Here is a 19,092-nt window from a genome sequence, read left to right as displayed (position 1 = left end):
CACCCCCCACAACTTTTTTTTGGGACACAAGCATATTATATATTTTTTTTCTGCGTACGCTGACTGTGGCCGGGACTCTTAGCGTCCGGCCACTGTTAGCGCATCGCACACCCCACCGCTGATCAACTTTTTTTTTTGTCTGTTAGGTTTAGGGTAAGTTCCCGAACACCCGTCCCCCCACACACACGCACACCAAATAAAGTTTATCACACACACACACACACACACACTCCCCTATGGCCCGCCGAATGTTCTAGGCGGCATATGCCCAGCTTGCCTCCGAGTCCAAGAGCCCCAGTGAGGACGAGGATGACCCCACTTTCCTTTTGTCATCCGCGTCCTCCTCATCATCTAGGGATGATGATGAGACCCCAAGGCGGCGGAGACGCCGCCCGGTGGAGCAAGGAGACCGCCATGCTAGGGACCCTGTGGCCCACACTAGTACGAGAAGCTCTGGGGCTCGTACTAGTTTTCCGGCCCACCAGTTAAGTCCACCAGAGCCCCCTACCGGTGAACTTGTCTGGTATACCCCAGAGCGTTTTGAGCCCGTGATTCCTGATTTTGTAGGCCAACCAGGAATCCAGATTTCCACAGTGGGCTTCACTGAATGCGACTACTTTAGTCTTTTTTTCAGTGACCCCTTTGTGAATCTGATGTTGGAGCAGACGAACCTGTATGCCCCACAGTTCATTGCTCAACATCCGGGCTCCTTTTTGGCTAGGCCAGGTGGCTGGACTCTGGTCTGTGCAGCCAAGATGTGGACGTTTTGGGGCCTCGTGCTGCATATGGGCCTAGTTAAGTAACCTAGTGTCAGGCATTACTGGAGTGGGGACGTCCTCTACCAGACCCCACTTTACAATTATGCAGATAATGCAGCATGTCCCCCCAAGGTGATCCTGCCTATGACCGCCTGTACAAAATCAGGCCGGTCATCGATCACTTTGGGGCCAAATTTGTGCAGGTCTATGTACCTGTAAGGGAGGTCACGGTTGATGAGTCTCTCATTGCTTTCAAGGGGAGACTCATCCGCCAGTATGTTCCCTTTAAGCGGGCGAGGTATGGCGTGAAGCTGTACAAACTTTGTGAGAGTACCTCAGGGTGCACTTGCAAGTTTCGTGTGTACGAGGGGTGAGATTCCCGTATTCAACCCCCAGAATGTTCCCCCACTCTGGGTGTTAGCGGGAAACTTGTGTGGGACCTTATGCACCCACTGCTAGATAAGGGTTACCACCTTTGCGTGGATAACTTTTATACTAGTAACCCCTTGTTCCAGTCTCTCGCCGCCAGATCCACGTTCGCTTGTGGGACCGTGCAGAAAAATCAACGCAGCCTCCCTACCCACCCCTTCCAGGTACCTATCCCTAGGGGTGCGACCCGTGCACTTACCAGTGGAAACCTGTTGCTGGTCAGATATAAGGACAAGAGGGATGTCCTTGTACTGTCCACAATTCACGGTAACGGCACCACCCCCATCTCTGTGCGAGGTACCGCAGCAATGGTCCTCAAGCCTGATTGCATCGTCGACTACAATCGGTATATGGGAGGAGTTGATCTCCCTGATCAAGTCCTCGAGCCATATAACGCCATGCGCAAAACCCGGGCATGGTATAAAAAAGTTGCGGTCTGCTTGGTGCAGGTTACCTTGTACAACTCTTTTGTGCTGTCCCAGAGCGCTGGCAACACAGGGACATTCCTTCAGTTCTATGAGGCAGTCCTCAAGGACCTGATCTTTTCTGACCGGGAAAGAGCAGGCCAGAGTACCTCGGGAACTGGAGGCGTCCGGATCGTCCCTGGCCAACACTTTCCAGGTGTGGTCCCCCATACTGGAAAGAAGGGCGGACCCAAAAAAGGTGTAGAGTGTGTCACAGGAGGGGGATACGGAAGGACACCACTACTCAATGTGACACGTGCCCCGATCATCCGGGCCTCTGCATTATTGGTTGCTTCAGGGAGTACCACACTTCCATGGAGTACTAAATTTATGTTCCCCTTCCCCATTTTAGCCACTGACAATTGGATATAAAACTATGGGGATAATGGTATAAAAGTTATCCATGTACAGGTGGTAACCCTTATCTAGCAGTGGGTGCATAAGGTTCCACACAAGTTTCCCGCTAACACCCAGAGTGGGGGAACATTCTGGGGGTTGAATACGGGAATTTCTCCCCTCGTACACACAAAACTTGTAAGTGCACCCTGAGGTACTCTCACAAAGTTTGTACAGCTTCACGCCATACCTCCCCCGCTTAGAGAGAACATACTGGCGGATAATGAGTCTCCCCTTGAAAGCAATGAGAGACTCATCAACCGCGACTTCCCTTCCAGGTACATAGACCTGCACAAATTTGGCCCCAAAGTGATCGATGACCGGCCTGATTTTGTACAGGCAGTCATAGGCAGGATCACCTTGGGGGGGGGGACATGCTGCATTATCTGCATAATTGTAAAGTGGAGTCTGGTAGAGGACGTCCCCACTCCAGTAATGCCTGACACTAGGTTTCTTGACTAGGCCCATATGCAGCACGAGGCCTAAAACGTCCACATCTTGGCTGCACAGACCGGAGTCCAGCCACCTGGCCTAGCCAAAAAGGAGCCCGGATGTTGAGCAATGAACTGTGGGGCGTACAGGTTCGTCTGCTCCAACATCAGATTCACAAAGGGGTCACTGAAAAAAAGACTAAAGTAGTCACATTCAGTGAAGCCCACTGTGGAAATCTGGATTCCTGGTTGGCCTACAAAATCAGGAATCACGGGCTCAAAACGCTCTGGGGTATACCAGACAAGTTCACCGGTAGGGGGCTCTGGTGGACTTAACTGGTGGGCCGGAAAACTAGTACGAGCCCCAGAGCTTCTCGTACTAGTGTGGGCCACAGGGTCCCTAGCATGGCGGTCTCCTTGCTCCACCTGGCGGCGTCTCCGTCGCCTTGGGGTCCCATTATCATCGCAAGATGATGAGGAGGACGCGGATGACAAAAGGAAAGTGGGGTCATCCTCGTCCTCACTGGGGCTCTTGGACTCGGAGGCAAGCTGGGCATATGCCGCCTAGAACATTCTGCGGGCCATAGGGGAGTGTGTGTGATAAACTTTATTTGGTGTGCGTGTGTGTGGGGGGACGGGTGTTCGGGAACTTACCCTAAACCTAACAGACAAAAAAATAAAAATGTGATTATTTTTTTAATTCAAACTCGCTGATCAACCGTCCGAAGTTGATCAGCGGTGGGGTGTGCGATGCGCTAACAGTGGCCGGACGCTAAGAGTCCCGGCCACAGTCAGCGTACGCAGAAAAAAAATATATAATATGCTTGTGCCCCAAAAAAAGTTGTGGGGGGAGGGGGGCAAGCTGCAGCACACCTGGGGGGTCTAGAGTCAGGGTTAAAAACATGGGGTGGAAAGTGGGAGGGGTTTCATCAAATCAAGCACGCAATATCTCGGAAACCAAAGCGGCGCAAACGTTCATTTTTGCTGCACAAACGAATGGTGTATTTCTTTTTGAAATTTAAAAACATGGGGTGGAAAGTGGGTGGGGTTTCAGCAAATCAAGTGCGCAATATCTCGGAAACCAAAGCGGCTCAAACGTTCATTTTTCCAGCACAAACGCAGCACAAATGAATGGTGTATTTATTTTTGAAATTTAAGAACATGAGGTGGAAAATGGGCGGGGTTTGAGAAAATCAAGTGCGCAATATCTCAGAAACCAAAGCGGCGCAAACGTTCATTTTTTGCAGCACAAACGCATCACAAACGAATGGTGTATTTATTTTTGAAATTTAAGAACATGGGGTGCCAACTTCACACAGGTGAAGCACGTGCTGTGGACCGCAAAGTGCAGATCACGGGCTGTTGCAAAGCAGCCCCGCCTCCTGGTGCTCCAATTGTTCTTTTGCATATAAATACAAACATATCTCTGCAACTGTTTAGCATACAGATAGAAAGAAAGATATAGGGCCAGATTTATCATTAGCTCAAGTCAAAATAATGGAGTGAAAAAGTCGCAAATATTTGCGCAATCGCTAAAACTGCACAAAATTGTGTGACTTTTATTGGCTCTGCGCTAGGCTCGCCAGTTTTCTGAAAGTGGGCATGTTTTCTTATGTAAATTAATCTCTAGACAGATTTACTATTGCAACTATTTAAAAAGTCACCAAAACTTGCACTAGTTCATTCCAGTGAGGACCATGCTTATCTTATGCGACTTTTTAATATAACATGAGACTATTTCTTAAAGACGTGCGACTTTTGTAAAGCCGCTTACTGAAGGATAAACTGCTACCCTCAAACCACATTTATCACAGTATTAAAGGACCGTTAATAAATCTGACTTAGCCAAAAGTGACTTTGGACATATGTAAAAGTGGAGTAAGATGTAAGTGTAATGATAAATCTGGCCCAAAGTGCTAATCAGCATGATGAGCTCTACCAGGCAGTAGGGTCTGGTTTATTAGGGTTGATCCTGATGACATAACTGCTTTAAAAGGATCTTACGCCGATCCTCTCCTTGCTTTTGTTACTAGATATTCTATCGTGGTCAAATCACAAGTTATCCATGCAACCCATGTGAACTTATGAGGGAGGGCTGACCCCAGAAATGACTGGAGCTTGGGTGCAACAAGAGCAATGGTTCTTGGCTCGTTGCACCAAAGGCCTAATCTGAACCACTTTTAGGGTCAGGCCACATGGTCAGGTTTCCTGATGCAGTTTTGGAAGCCAAAACCAGGAATGAATTAACAAAAATTAGAGGAGAATTTGTACCTGTCCTTTATACTTCCCTTTTATGAGTCACTCCTAATTTGATATTGGCTTTTGTAAATTGAATCAGAAAGAGCCCAGTCAAGTCTTCCACGTCTTAACTTCCCTTGTCCCAGCAAATGGCTCAGTAGAATACACAACATTTGAACGACTCTGCAAATATAGAGCCTTGGAGAGGCGTATTCTTTCCCTTCTTTGTTCAATTTTAAAACACCACTTTCTGACACCAAGCTGGCTTTTATGCATGGCTGGGAGGTGGATTTGGGTGAGACCCTTACACTGGAGCAATGACATGAATGCTGTATGGCAGTCAGCAAAGGGAGCTGGCAAGTTACCTTAAAGGGGTTGTTTCATAACAGACAATGGGGGCATATTGCTAGGATATGCCCACATTGTCTTATATGTGCGGGTCCCACCGCTGGGACCCACACCTATATCGAGAACGGAGCCGCAAAAGTGAAGGAGGGCGCACTGCGCATGTTCAGCTGCCCTCCATTCATTTCCTAAGGGGCCAGGCGAAAATAGCCGAGCTCTGGCTCAGCTATATCCGTCAGGCCCATAGAAGTGAATGGGAGCGGTGGCCAGTCATGCACGGTGCGCTCCCATTCACTTCTATGGGGAGCCGGCTGGTGGTGGCCGGACCGGAGTCCTACAAGCCACTACCTTGCGGGGCTCAGTTTTCGATATAGGTGTGGATCCCAGCGGTGGGACCCGCACCTATAAGACAATGGGGGCATATCCTAGCGATATGCACCCATTGTCTATGACGAGACAACCCCTTTAAGGGGGTTATCCCACCTTCTCTTTTCCATGCCGTGGCTGTTCTCTCATGTTCGCTAAACTGCTCAGTCAGGGGGCGTTTAGATTTCTTATGACTGACAGCAGGTTCAGCGGTCTGCTGATCTACAGACTCCGCCTACTTGCCTGGCGTGCGCGCTCCCGTGTGAGCAGAAAATCATTCGCGCAGGAGAACTAACAAGCACGCAGGCGCAGAGAGTTCTATTTTTTTTAAAAAGGGCGAATGACAGGAATCCAACGCGCATGCGCGAAAATGCACAAGCCCAAGAGTCAGGTCGGGCTGCGTAGAAAAAAAAGAAGAGGATAGTGCGCAAGTGCGGCCAATGCTCCGATGTCGCTGGGGTGGCTGTAACCAATAACAACCGGCTGTAAACAATGCTAAAAAAGAATGTCAAATATATAAGGGTACTTCCACACTAGCGTTTTTCTTTTCCGACGCTGAGTTCTGTCCTAGGGGCTCAAATCCGGAAAAGAACTGATCAGTTTTATCCTAATGCATTCTGAATGGAGAGTCCGTCCATCAGGATGTCTTCTGTTCAGTCTTTTTGACTGATCAGGCTTTTCAGAAAAACGTAGCATGCAGTATTTTTACCTCCGGCCAAAAATCCTGAACACTTTGACTGAACGCCGGATCAGGCCTTTTTCCCATTGACTTGCATTAACGCCGGATCCGGCGCTGTGTGTTCAGTCAAACCGGATCCGGCTTTTGCATGTTAAACCAGAAAAATGGGAAAAAAAAGTTAAAGTCCATAAATGGCGGATCCGTTTTTTCCAATGCATTTTTACATTGTGATCAAAATCCTGATCAGGATTCAAATGTAATCCGTTTTCACACGTTTTTCCAGATCCGGCGGGCAGTTCCGGTGTCGGAATTGAACGCCGGATTTAAACAACGCTAGTGTGAAAGTAGCCTAAGAAGGGAGGACTAATCGGTAATCACTTATATTGGGTAAGTTGATACTTGTGTCAAAAACTACACAATTAAGCAGACATCAAAAGATGGGATAACCCTGGAGATATATTTAAAGATGCTTCACAGAGTATATATGGTACCTTCTAGATTACACCTTATTTATCCAATGGTTTCCTCTTTTATGCTTTAGTGGTTGCCAAGAAATTTGTAGCATCCTTCATGTTTTCTGGACCTGTCCCACAGCGAGACGTTTCTGGACCAACATCAAAAGAGGATTATTTGAAGTGTTTGGCAGAGATCTCCGTTTGTCAGCACCTGTATATTTGCTGGGGCTTAAACCACCGACATTTTTTAACACTGCATATAAGCCTCTACAATATATCCTGATGTCCGCGAGGATTCATCTTGCATCCAGGTGGAGGTCCCCCTCACTTTCTGTATCGGCAGTTAATTCATAGGGTTAAAGTGTAACTGCAGTCGTCGTCGTCCCCCCTGTAATGGTATAGTACAACCTGCTGTATAAGTGCTTTTGTGCTTTAAAATTTGATCATTTGCAGTTTTACCTGCTAATAACTCCCACAGATGCATGCTACTTTCCTATTTAGCAGCTATCATCTCGCAGCGTTGCCATGTGCAGTCCGTCTTCTCAGTATTATAACAAGAGACGGATGAGCTCAGCCTGGAGCTGGGCTGAGGTAGAAAGTGGAGGGGGAAGGGCTGCTTTAGATGATGATATCTTCTCAATGGTAGCAGCTGGAAATGGTATGCAACTGGTCTTGTTTGAAAGCTGACAGTCCAGGCTTTCATACAAGACCAGCTCTAGTCCAAGCAACAGAGGAGAAATCACTGTTAGAAATAGAGTTGGGAATAATCGTGGGTAAAATCTGCTTTTACTTTCAGCTTCATTCACAGCATCCCGATGTCAGCTTTCAGACAATACAGAGCCCATATTTCTAGCTGCTACCAAACCAGAGATATAAGCAGCTAAAGTATCTCTCCCCCCCTCTTTGTCAGTCTGGAAGAGAATGAGGGACAGCTAGCTGGTTATTTAGAGGTTAAAATAAATGCTTACTGATTTAATGTATTTGCAGGGCTTGTCTATGGTTAGCTGTATGTTAGGATACACACTGCTCTGGGTACTGTGGGAAGTTATCTGCGTTCTGATTGGTCCTGCTAGTTCATGTGAGGAGAACAAGGGCTTATGGGAAGTGAGGGAATTAAAGGATGGCCTCAAGGAAGGGCACAGATCATTACAAGAAGAGCAGCAGAGGCCATCTTAGGAAGTTGCTGAAATAGAGGCACAGAGAAATATGGTTGCTAAGGGCCGAATACAGACATCAGAAAGGTAAAATTAGCTTAAAAATGCAGCTTCATGAATAGCTTCCCTTCAGCATCACATATGTTAGGAATTTCATTTTTGGTAGTAAAATGGCAGTTACACTTTAATCACATTGGATTATATGAGAAACTTAATGCCACTTAAAGTGATTCCAGGGAACGATGCTCAAAACTGGTAATCGGTGGTTAAACTGCCAATTCTCCTAACTACATTCTCCTTCTCTACATTGGCCCATTGAAGATTTGATAGCTCGCTCCCCCCTCATTCTTTTTCAGGCCGGGAGAGTCGCAAGAGTTGAGCCTTTTTCTTTTCATACTGGCTGCAGACGCCACAAACGTAAGTTTACTTTGGGCAGTCGGAAAAGGGTTAAAACTGGTCACAGAGACAGCATATTCTATACAGTGCTTTGCAAAAGTATTCACCCCCCTTGTATTTTGGTGCCTCACAACCTGGAATTAAGATGGATTGTTTGAGGATTTGCATAATTTAATTTACAGAACATGCCCACAACTTTTGAGATGTTTTTGCTTTTTTTAATTGTGAAGCAAACAACAAATAGGACAAAATAACTGAAAAAGTAAATGTGCATAACTATTCACCCCCTAAAGTCAATACTTTGTAGAGCCACCTTTTGCGGCAATCACAGCTCCAAGTCGCTTTGGATAAGTCGCTATGAGCTTGTCCACATCTTACCACTGGGATTTTTGCTCATTCCTTCTTGCAAAACTGCTCCAGCTCCTTCAGGTTGGATGGTTTGCGCTTGTGAACAGCAATCTTTGACCACAACTTTTCTATTGGATTGAGATCTGGGCTTTGACTAGGCCATTCCAACACATTTACATGTTTCCCCATAAACCACTCAAGTGTTGCTTTAGCAGTGTGTTTGGGGTCATTGTCCTGCTGGAAGGTGAACCTCCGTCCTAGCCTCAAATCACACAAGAATATCCCTGTATTCAGCACCATCCATCTTTCCCCTGACTCTGACCAGTTTCCCAGTCCCTGGCTGCTGAAACACCTCCACACAGCATGATGCTGCCACCACCCTGTGTCACTGTGGAGATGGTGTTCTTTGGGTGATTTAATGTGTTAGGGTTGCGCCAGACATAGCGTTTTCTTTGATGGCTGAAAAGTTCAATTTTAGTCTCATCAGATCAGAGCACCTTCCTCCATACATTTTGGGAGTCTTCCACATGCCTTTTCGCAAACTCGCAACGTGCTTTTTTGTTTTTTGCTGAAAGTCATGGCTTTCTTCTGGCCACTCTGCCATAAAGCCTAACTCTATGGAGCGTACGGCTTATTGTCGTCCTATGTACAGATACTCCAATGTCTGCTGTGGAACTCTGCACCTCCTCCTTGCCCGGTCCGTGAGTTTTGGTGGATGGCCGTCTCTTGGCAGGTTTTCTGTTGTGCCATGTTCTTTCCTATTTGGTTATGATAGATTTGATGGTGCCCCTGGGGATCATCAAAGATTTGGATATTTTTTTATAACCTAACCCTGACTTGTACATCTCAACAATATTGTCCCTTACTTGTTTGGAGGGTTCCTTGGTCTTCATTGCAGTGTTTGGTTAGTGATGCCTCTTGCTTAGGTGTTGCAGCCTCTGGGGCCTTTCAAAAAAGGTGTGTATATGTAATGCCAGATCATGTGACACTTAGATTGTACACAGGTGGACATCATGTCACTAATTATGTGACTTCTGAATTGGCTGCACCAGAGCTTTTTATGGTCTTCCTAACATAGGGGGTGAATACAGACGCACATGCCAATTTTCTATTTTCAATTTCTAAACAATAGTTTTATTTATATATTTTTCTCATTTCACTTCACCAACTTAGACTATTGTGTTCTGATCCATCACATAAAATTCAGATTAATAAAACATTGAACTTAAGGCTGTAATGTAACAAAATACGAAAAAAAAGTCAAGGGGTGAATACTTTTGCAAGGCTACAATGGTTGATATACCACACAATTTGTTTTGCAGCTGAAGAAATGCTTTGCTATGTATTACTGGAGCCTGCCATCCGGCTGTTGATCAGAGGTCTTCCAAAGTGTGACACTGTCTGAATAAGATCATGAGTTTTTTTTTCTTCACAGTCTTTTCAGGTCGGGGCCATTCTAAATGAAAAAAAAACTGTTCTCATGGATGGCTGATTTCATTACTGAAGCTAGGAGGGGCTGTATATAACGAGAAATAATTTTAATTCTTTCTTTAAAAGCTTACTAGAGTATTCCCATAGTTCACCAGCCTGTGGTAAAAGGTGCTGTCTTCACTATTAATGCCTCTGAGGTGAATGAAATGTCTATATGGCATGGCTCCAGCCTGAGCCACTGTGATACATTTGGTGTAGGTCTAGACAGCCTGTCTAAATTTAAGCCATCTACAGGATTAGTAAATCTGGACTAAAGTCTATAAATCTCAAAAACAACTTCATGTATTGATCAAAGGGATTATTGTCTGTAAAAATATAGGTATCCTCAAAAACTGCTAAAAATATATTGGCATATGTGCATGCATCGGGGGTACCATTCTTCAGGGGAAAAAAAAAATCTTGTCTCCGTATTTAGGTGCATAATGTGTTAAAATGCAAAGCATGACATACAAAACCAAGAACTTTCTGGATTCATAAAGTAAAAACCAGCACCATTCTTAAAGAGGACATTTCATGGGTTTGTAGTAGGTGAGATAAATATCTGTACCTGCGGGGTACCCCCCGCTGATGCTGCCACCCTGCCTGTTTTTTTTTTTTTAAATAGCGCTCCTGTGCCCCGTTATGGCCCCCCCACACATTTCAGGCTAAGTATGCTAATACTGAGCATCGGAGCAATGAGGAGGAGACGCAGTCTTTCACTGTGGGCGTCACCTTCTCCCTGTCCAATCGCAGAGCATCACAGCCAGGGAGAAAAAAACCTCCCTGCGATTGGACAGTGCTACAGCCAGGGAGGAGACGCCCACAATGAAAGACTGCGTCTCCTCCTCATTGCTCCGATGCTCAGTATTAGCATACTGAGCGTGAAATTTGCGGGGGGGCCATAACGGGGCGCAGGAGTGCTATTTAAAAAAAAACAGGCAGCATCAGCGGGGGGTACCCCGCAGGTACAGATATTTATCTCGCCAACTACCCATGAAAGGTCCTCTTTAAAAGCTGTGACGATAGTTTATTCTTAAGTACAACAAGATACAAAATTATGTTTGGCGTAAAAAGGGCACATCATTTCATGAAAAGAACACTTCTCCAACCATTAAACATGAGAATGGATCATTCATGCTTGTGGTTGTGTTGCAGCCAATGGCACGGGGGAACATTTTAAGGGTAGAGGGAAGAATTCTGGAAGCAAACATAACACCAACTGTAAAAAAGCTGAGTTGTGAAAAGAGGATGGCTTCAAATGATCCTAAATTCACCTCAAACTCCACAATAAACTACCTCAAAAGGCACAAGCTGAAGGTTTTACCCCCCTTATTATTATATCATTGGTGGTGCAGTGCGCTCTCCCGCCCCCCCCCCCCTATTATTAGTATCCTTGGTGGCGCAGTGGCCACAACCACCTTCCCCCCCCCCCCCCCATTGTTATATGGTGGCCACAGGGTCCCCTCTCTATTGGTGACAGATTACACTGCTGGGGCGCCAATCGGTTACCATGGCAGCTAGGACGCTACTGAAGCCCTGGGTGCCATGGTCATCTTCCTGCTGCTGTGTGTACAAAGCACAGGGCAGCAGGGAGAGTGTGAAGTCCTAGTCACCCTAATACAGCTCTATCGGGGTGAATAGTACAAGGGATCCCAGGTTTTGGTCCCTAAGGGGGAAAATAGTTATTAAATAAAAAGTTTAAAAAACACTAAAATACTAAAAGTTTTAAACGCCCCCTTTCCCAATTTTACATTTAAAATTTACAAACAAACAAAAAATAAACATATTACATATCGCCACATCCGAAAAAGTGTGAGCTATTAAAATATAAAAAAATATTTCCGCTGTGGTGAAGGCCGTAACAGAAAAAAATATTAAAATTCCATGATATGCTTTCACCACAGCAGCAAGTAAACAGTTCACAAACTGCGCAGTTCCAGAAATACTGGCACCCTTGGCCTGAAAGCCAATAATCATCCCTTTTTTCAACTCTGATAAATCACCCCTTTTATCCATCACAGCAGTGAGCGATATGTGTGGAGACCATCCATCATGCACCTTATATACCCACCAAGCCAGCTCATGATATGTAACTTCCTTCATGAGCTACACATTATCGACATCAAAAGAAGGAAGTGGTCATAATAATGTGACTCAACTATGTGTGTATATCTACAGTACAGACCAAAAGTTTGGACACACCTTCTCATTCAAAGAGTTATCTTTATTTTCATGACTATGAAAATTGTAGATTCACACTGAAGGCATCAAAACTATGAATTAACACATGTGGAATTATATACATAACAAAAAAGTGTGAAACAACTGAAAATATGTCATATTCCAGTTTCTTCAAAGTAGCCACCTTTTGCTTTGATTACTGCTTTGCACACTCTTGGCATTCTCTTGATGAGCTTCAAGAGGTAGTCACCTGAAATGGTCTTCCAACAGTCTTGAAGGAGTTCCCAGAGATGCTTAGCACTTGTTGGCCCTTTTGCCTTCACTCTGCGGTCCAGCTCACACCAAACCATCTCGATTGGGTTCAGGTCCAGTGACTGGAGGCCAGGTCATCTGGTGCAGCACCCCATCACTCTCCTTCATGGTCAAATAGCCCTTACGCAGCCTGGAGGTGTGTTTGGGGTCATTGTCCTGTTGAAAAATAAATGAGAACGGATGGACTCTACATGCCTGGTTCCCACCGTGAAGCATGGAGGAGGAGGTGTGATGGTGCTTTGCTGGTGACACTGTTGTGGATTTATTCAAAATTGAAGGCATACTGAACGAGCATGGCTACCACAGCATCTTGCAGCGGCATGCTATTCCATCCGGTTTGCGTTTAGTTGGACCATCATTTATTTTTCAACAGGACAATGACCCCAAACACACCTCCAGGCTGCGTAAGGGCTATTTGACCATGAAGGAGAGTGATGGGGTGCTGCACCAGATGACCTGGCCTCCAGTCACTGGACCTGAACCCAATCGAGATGGTTTGGTGTAAGCTGGACCGCAGAGTGAAGGCAAAAGGGCCAACAAGTGCTAAGCATCTCTGGGAACTCCTTCAAGACTGTTGGAAGACCATTTCAGGTGACTACCTCTTGAAGCTCATCAAGAGAATGCCAAGGGTGTGCAAAGCAGTAATCAAAGCAAAAGGTGGCTACTTTGAAGAACCTAGAATATGACATATTTTCAGTTGTTTCACACTTTTTTGTTATGTATATAATTCCACATGTGTTAATTCATAGTTTTGATGCCTTCAGTGTGAATCTACACAGTCATGAAAATAAAGAAAACTCTTTGAATGAGAAGGTGTGTCCAAACTTTTGGTCTGTACTGTATGTATGTGTGTGTGTGTGTGTGTGTGTATATATATATATATATATATATATATATATACACTCACCTAAAGAATTATTAGGAACACCTGTCCTATTTCTCATTAATGCGATTATCTAGTCAACCATTCACATGGCAGTTGCTTCAATGCATGTAGGGTTGTGGTCCTGGTCAAGACAATCTCCTGAACTCCAAACTGAATGTCCGAATGGGAAAGAAAGGAGATTTAAGCAATTTTGAGCGTGGCATGGTTGTTGGTGCCAGACAGGCCGGTCTGAGTATTTCACAATCTTCTCAGTTACTGGGATTTTCACGCACAACCATTTCTAGGGTTTACAAAGAATGGTGCGAAAATGGAAAAACATCCAGTATGCGGCAGTCCTGTGGGCAAAAATGCCTTGTTGATGCTAGAGGTCAGAGGAGAATGGGCCGACTGATTCAAGCTGATAGAAGAGCAACGTTGACTGAAATAACCACTCGTTACAACCGAGGTATGCAGCAAAGCATTTGTGAAGCCACAACACGCACAACCTTGAGGCGGATGGGCTACAACAGCAGAGAACCCCACCGGGTACCACTCATCTCCACTACAAATGGGAAAAAGAGGTTACAATTTGCACGAGCTCCCCAAAATTGGACTGTTGAAGACCGGAAAAATGTTGCCTGGTCTGATGAGTCTCGATTTCTGTTAAGACATTCAAATGGTAGAGTCCGAATTTGGCGTTAACAGAATGAGAAAATGTATCCATCATGCCTTGTTACCACTGTGCAGGCTGGTGGTGGTGGTGTAATGGTGTGGGGGATGTTTTCTGGGCACACTTTAGGCCCCTTAGTGCCAATTGGCCATCGTTTAAATGCCACGGGCTACCTGAGCATTGTTTCTGACCATGTCCATCCCTTCATGACCACCATGTACCCATCCTCTGATGGCTACTTCCAGCAGGATAATGCACCATGTCACAAAGCTCGAATCATTTCAAATTGGTTTCTTGAACATGATAATGAGTTCACTGTACTAAAACGGCCCCCACAGTCACCAGATCTCAACCCAATAGAGCATCTTTGGGATGTGGTGGAACGGGAGTGTCACGGAAGGTGTACAGGAAAAAGACAATGCAACATGAATATATGACTCACTGGATCCAAAGCTAAGGAACAAAAGGGAGACCCCTGCATAAGACCTGGCTCTCTCCCTCTCTGCTCAGCCTATGCAAAAATCCCAAAGGTGGATGATCGCATATCCGCGTACCTCGACTATATAACACCTGAACACCCTACAATAGTGAGGGGACATGACCACCGGCTCCCTACACCAGACACGGAGGGAGTCAGGGTCACCTGGGATCCAGCAAACAGAAAATAACTAATAAATGTACAGCACTTAACTTTGTAGCAGACTGGGAAATAGGATCAGCATGCACACACACTCCAGGAAGTTGTATAAGCCGCCCAGTAATGCATTATGGGGAGGAATTTAAATGGATGCAATCAGTCCAACTACATGAAGCTGAGAGAGGCTAACGAGATGAGGAACTGAACACCACAACAAAGAAAACTCAAGGAGGAGGTTCTAAAAGGCTTCTGTCAGAGCTTCTCAGCTGTCTGGTTGTGACAGTACCCCTCCCTCTACGAGTGGACTCCGGACACTCAGAGCCCACCTTCTCAGGATGGGACCTATGGAAAGCCCTGATGAGACGAGAGGCCTTAATGTCCGTCACTGGGACCCACATCCTCTCCTCAGGACCATAACCCTCCCAATGAACAAGGTACTGGAGAGAACCGCGGGCAAGACGAGAATCCACAATCCTAGAGACCTGAAATTCAAGATTCCCATCAACTATAATCGGAGGAGGAGGCAAAGGCGAGGGTACAATGGGTTGAACATAAAGTTTCAATAAGGACTTATGAAAAACATTATGGATTTTCCAAGTCTGAGGAAGATCAAGACGGTAGGCAACAGGATTGATGACAGACAGGATTTTGTAAGGCCCAATAAACCTAGGACCCAACTTCCAGGAGGGAACCTTCAATTTGATATTCTTGGTAGACAACCACACCAGATCACCAACATTCAGGTCCGGACCAAGCACACGTCTCTTATCTGCCACACGCTTATATCTCTCACTCATGCTCTTTAGATTATCCTGAATCTTTTGCCAAATAGATGACAAAGACGAGGAGAATCTGTCCTCATCAGGTAAACCAGAAGACCCCTCTCCCGAGAAAGTCCCAAACTGCGGATGAAACCCATATGCACCATAAAATAGTGACTTATCAGAGGACTCCTGACGACGGTTATTTAAAGCAAAGTCAGCAAGGGACAAAAAAAGAACACCAATCCTCCTGATTCTCCGCCACAAAACAGCGCAGATATGTCTCCAGATTCTGATTGACGCGCTCCGTCTGGCCATTTGACTGCGGGCGGAAAGCAGAAGAGAATGACAACCGAACCCCCAAGCAAGAACAGAAAGTCTTCCAGAATCTGGAAACAAACTGCGTGCCCCTATCAGAGACTATGTCTGAAGGAATACCGTGCAATTTGACAATGTGATCAATAAATGCCTGCGCCAGCGTCTTAGCATTGGGCAAACCAGGAAAAGGGATAAAATGCACCATTTTGCTAAAACGGTCCACCACCACCACCAGAATCACAGTCTTCCCCGAGGAACGAGGCAGATCCGTTATGAAGTCCATGGACAGATGTGTCCAAGGACGGGAAGGAATGGGTAAGGGAAGGAGAGGACCTGATGGCCGTGAATGAGGGACTTTGGCACGAGCGCAAGTCTCGCAGGCTGCCACAAAACCCTCAACCGACTTACGAAGCGCAGGCCACCAGAATCTCCGAGCGATGAGATCCAGTGTGGCTCTTGCCCCCGGGTGCCCAGCAAGGACCGTATCGTGGTGTTCCTTAAAAATCTTGTGTCTTAAAGTGAGAGGCACAAACAACCTCCCAGGAGGACAAAGATCAGGAGCCTCTGACTGGGCTGCCTGCACCTCTGCCTCTAATTCAGAAAAAAGAGGAGAGACCACCACACCTTCAGCCAAAATGGGACCCGGGTCTTGAAAATTCCCACCTCCCGGAAAACAACGTGACAGGGCATCTGCCTTCACATTCTTAACCCCAGGGCGGAACGTGACAACAAAATTAAACCTTGAAAAGAACAAAGGCCATCTGGCCTGTCTCGGGTTCAGACGCTTGGCTGACTCCAAGTAGGCCAGATTTTTATGGTCAGTAAACACGGTAATAGGGTGTCTGGCCCCCTTTAGCCAATGGCGCCATTCCTCAAAAGCCAACTTGATGGCCAACAATTCCCTATCTCACACATCGTAATTTCTCTCTGCGGAGGAGAGTTTTTTCGAGAAAAAGGCACACGGTCGCCATTTGGCAGGAGAGAAACCCTGAGACAAGACCGCACCCACACCCACCTCAGAAGCATCAACCTCAACTATGAAGGGTAAAGAAATATCAGGTTGCACCAAGATGGGAGCGGAAGCAAAACTCTCCTTGATATTAGAAAAAGCCTTACGCGCCTCTACCGACCAAGAAGAAAAATCTACCCCCTTTCTGGTCATATCAGTGAGTGGTTTAACAATAGAGGAATAATTCAAAATAAATTTCCTGTAATAATTGGCAAAGCCCAAAAAACGCATCAGCGCCTTCTGATTCTCAGGAAGCTCCCACTCAAGCACAGCGCGGACCTTCTCGGGGTCTATGCGAAAACCAGAAGCGGAGAGAAGAAACCCCAGAAATTGAATTTCTGGATCCGCAAACACACATTTTTCCAGTCTCGCATATAATTTATTCTCCCGCAGGATGAGCAAGACCTGACGTAAATGTTCCTTATGAGTTTTGAAATCAGGAGAAAAAATCAAGATGTCATCCAAATACACTAATACAAATTTTCCCATCAAATGATAAAAAATGCTGTTCACGAAATGCTGAAAAACGGCTGGGGCATTCATCAAACCAAAAGGCATAACCAAATTCTCAAAATGGCCCTCAGGGGTATTGAAGGCCGTCTTCCATTCATCTTCTTCTCTGACCCTGACCAGGTTGTATGCCCCTCTTAGATCTAATTTGGAAAAGACTTTAGCCCCAACAACCTGGTTAAACAGGTCCGGGATCAGAGGAAGCGGATACGGGTCACGAATAGTTATACTGTTCAGCTCCCTGACATCCAGACAAGGTCTTAAAGAACCATCTTTTTTCTTAACAAAGAAAAAAACAGCGGCAACAGGTGACTTCGAGGGTCGTATGTGTCTTTTTCTCAGACTCTCAGAGATATAAGCACGCATAGCGACCCTTTCAGGTTGGGAGAGGTTGTATAAACGAGATTTAGGCAGCTTGGCGCCTGGGATGAGATTAATAGGGAAATCGTACTCCCTGTGCGGGGGCAAATCCTGAACTCCACTCTCAGAGAAGACATCTGAAAATTCAGAGAGAAAAGATGGTACAGTCTTAGTAGAAACCTCAGAAACAGATGTCGTGAGGCAATTCTCTCTGCAAAAGTCACTCCAACCATTTATTTGCCTCGCTTGCCAATCAATGGTGGGGTTATGTTTAGTGAGCCAGGGTAGCCCCAACACTAGAGGAGTAGGCAAACCGCTAAGGACGAAACATGACACATCCTCAACATGAGCATCACTCACAATTAAACGGATATTGTGAACTATGCCCTTTAATGATTTCTGAGAAAGTGGAGCGTAATCAATAGCAAAAACAGGAATATCCTTTCCCAAAGTGCACACCTGGAAACCATGAGTTATTGCAAATTGATTATCAATGAGATCGACAGCTGCTCCACTATCCACAAAAATCTCACAAAAAATGCTCTTGCTCTCTAGCGCCACCCTGGCAGGCAGGACAAAACGGGAACTACAAGCAAACGGAAAACCTTCAATTTCCGCCTCAACCCTGCCAATAGTAACAGACGGAACATTTTTAAAAGATTTTTTCCTCTTTGTTTCTTTATTACTCCCAGAAAACTGCCTGAATCTCCTAGAGGGACAAACTTTTTCCAAATGATTTATACCTCCACAACAAAAACAAACCCTCCCATGCGGGCGAATCTTCTATTGTCAGAAGCAATCAACCCCAGCTGCATGGGCTCCTGCTCAGAAGGGGCTGACAGCGACTAAGACCCCTGCGCACAGAATGAGACCGCTGCACTGTCCTGGGACTGAGTATGACAGGAAAAAGAGATCTCTCCTCTCTCTCTCTCTAAGACGCCTGTCAATACGAACGGCCTGAGACATAGCAGAGTCCAAGGAAATAGGCCTCTCATGAAAGGCAAATGCATCTTTCAATCCCTCTGAAAAACCATGGCAAAATTGACTTCGGAGTGCAGCATCATTCCAACCAGTATCAGCTGCCCATCTCCGAAATTCTGAGCAGTATATCTCTGAGGATTGTTTACCCTGGCATAATAGACGTAGTCTAGACTCAGCCAGAGCAATACGATCCGGATCATCATATATCTGACCCAGGGCTAAAAAGAATTCATCCACTGAACGGAGGGGCCGTGCCCCCTCAGGTAGCGAAAAGACCCAGGACTGAGCGTTACCCCTGAGCAGCGATATAATGATCCCCACCCTCCGTTCCTCATCACCAGAGGAATGGGGAAGAAGGCGAAAATGGAGTTTGCAAGCCTCTCTAGAACGCACAAAATTCTCACTACCCCCGGAGAACGTATCCGGGAGCGAGATCTTAGGCTCAGAACAAACTCCATGAACACAAGCTAAACCGGTCACTTGAAGCTGAGAAAAAGTCTTACGGAGATCAGCTACCTCCAATGAAAGACCCTGCAAGCGTTCAGCCAAAAGTGAAACC

Source organism: Bufo gargarizans, chromosome 8 (assembly GCF_014858855.1).
Source record: "Bufo gargarizans isolate SCDJY-AF-19 chromosome 8, ASM1485885v1, whole genome shotgun sequence".
Lineage (NCBI taxonomy): Eukaryota > Metazoa > Chordata > Amphibia > Anura > Bufonidae > Bufo > Bufo gargarizans.
This window is presented reverse-complemented; position numbering follows the sequence as displayed.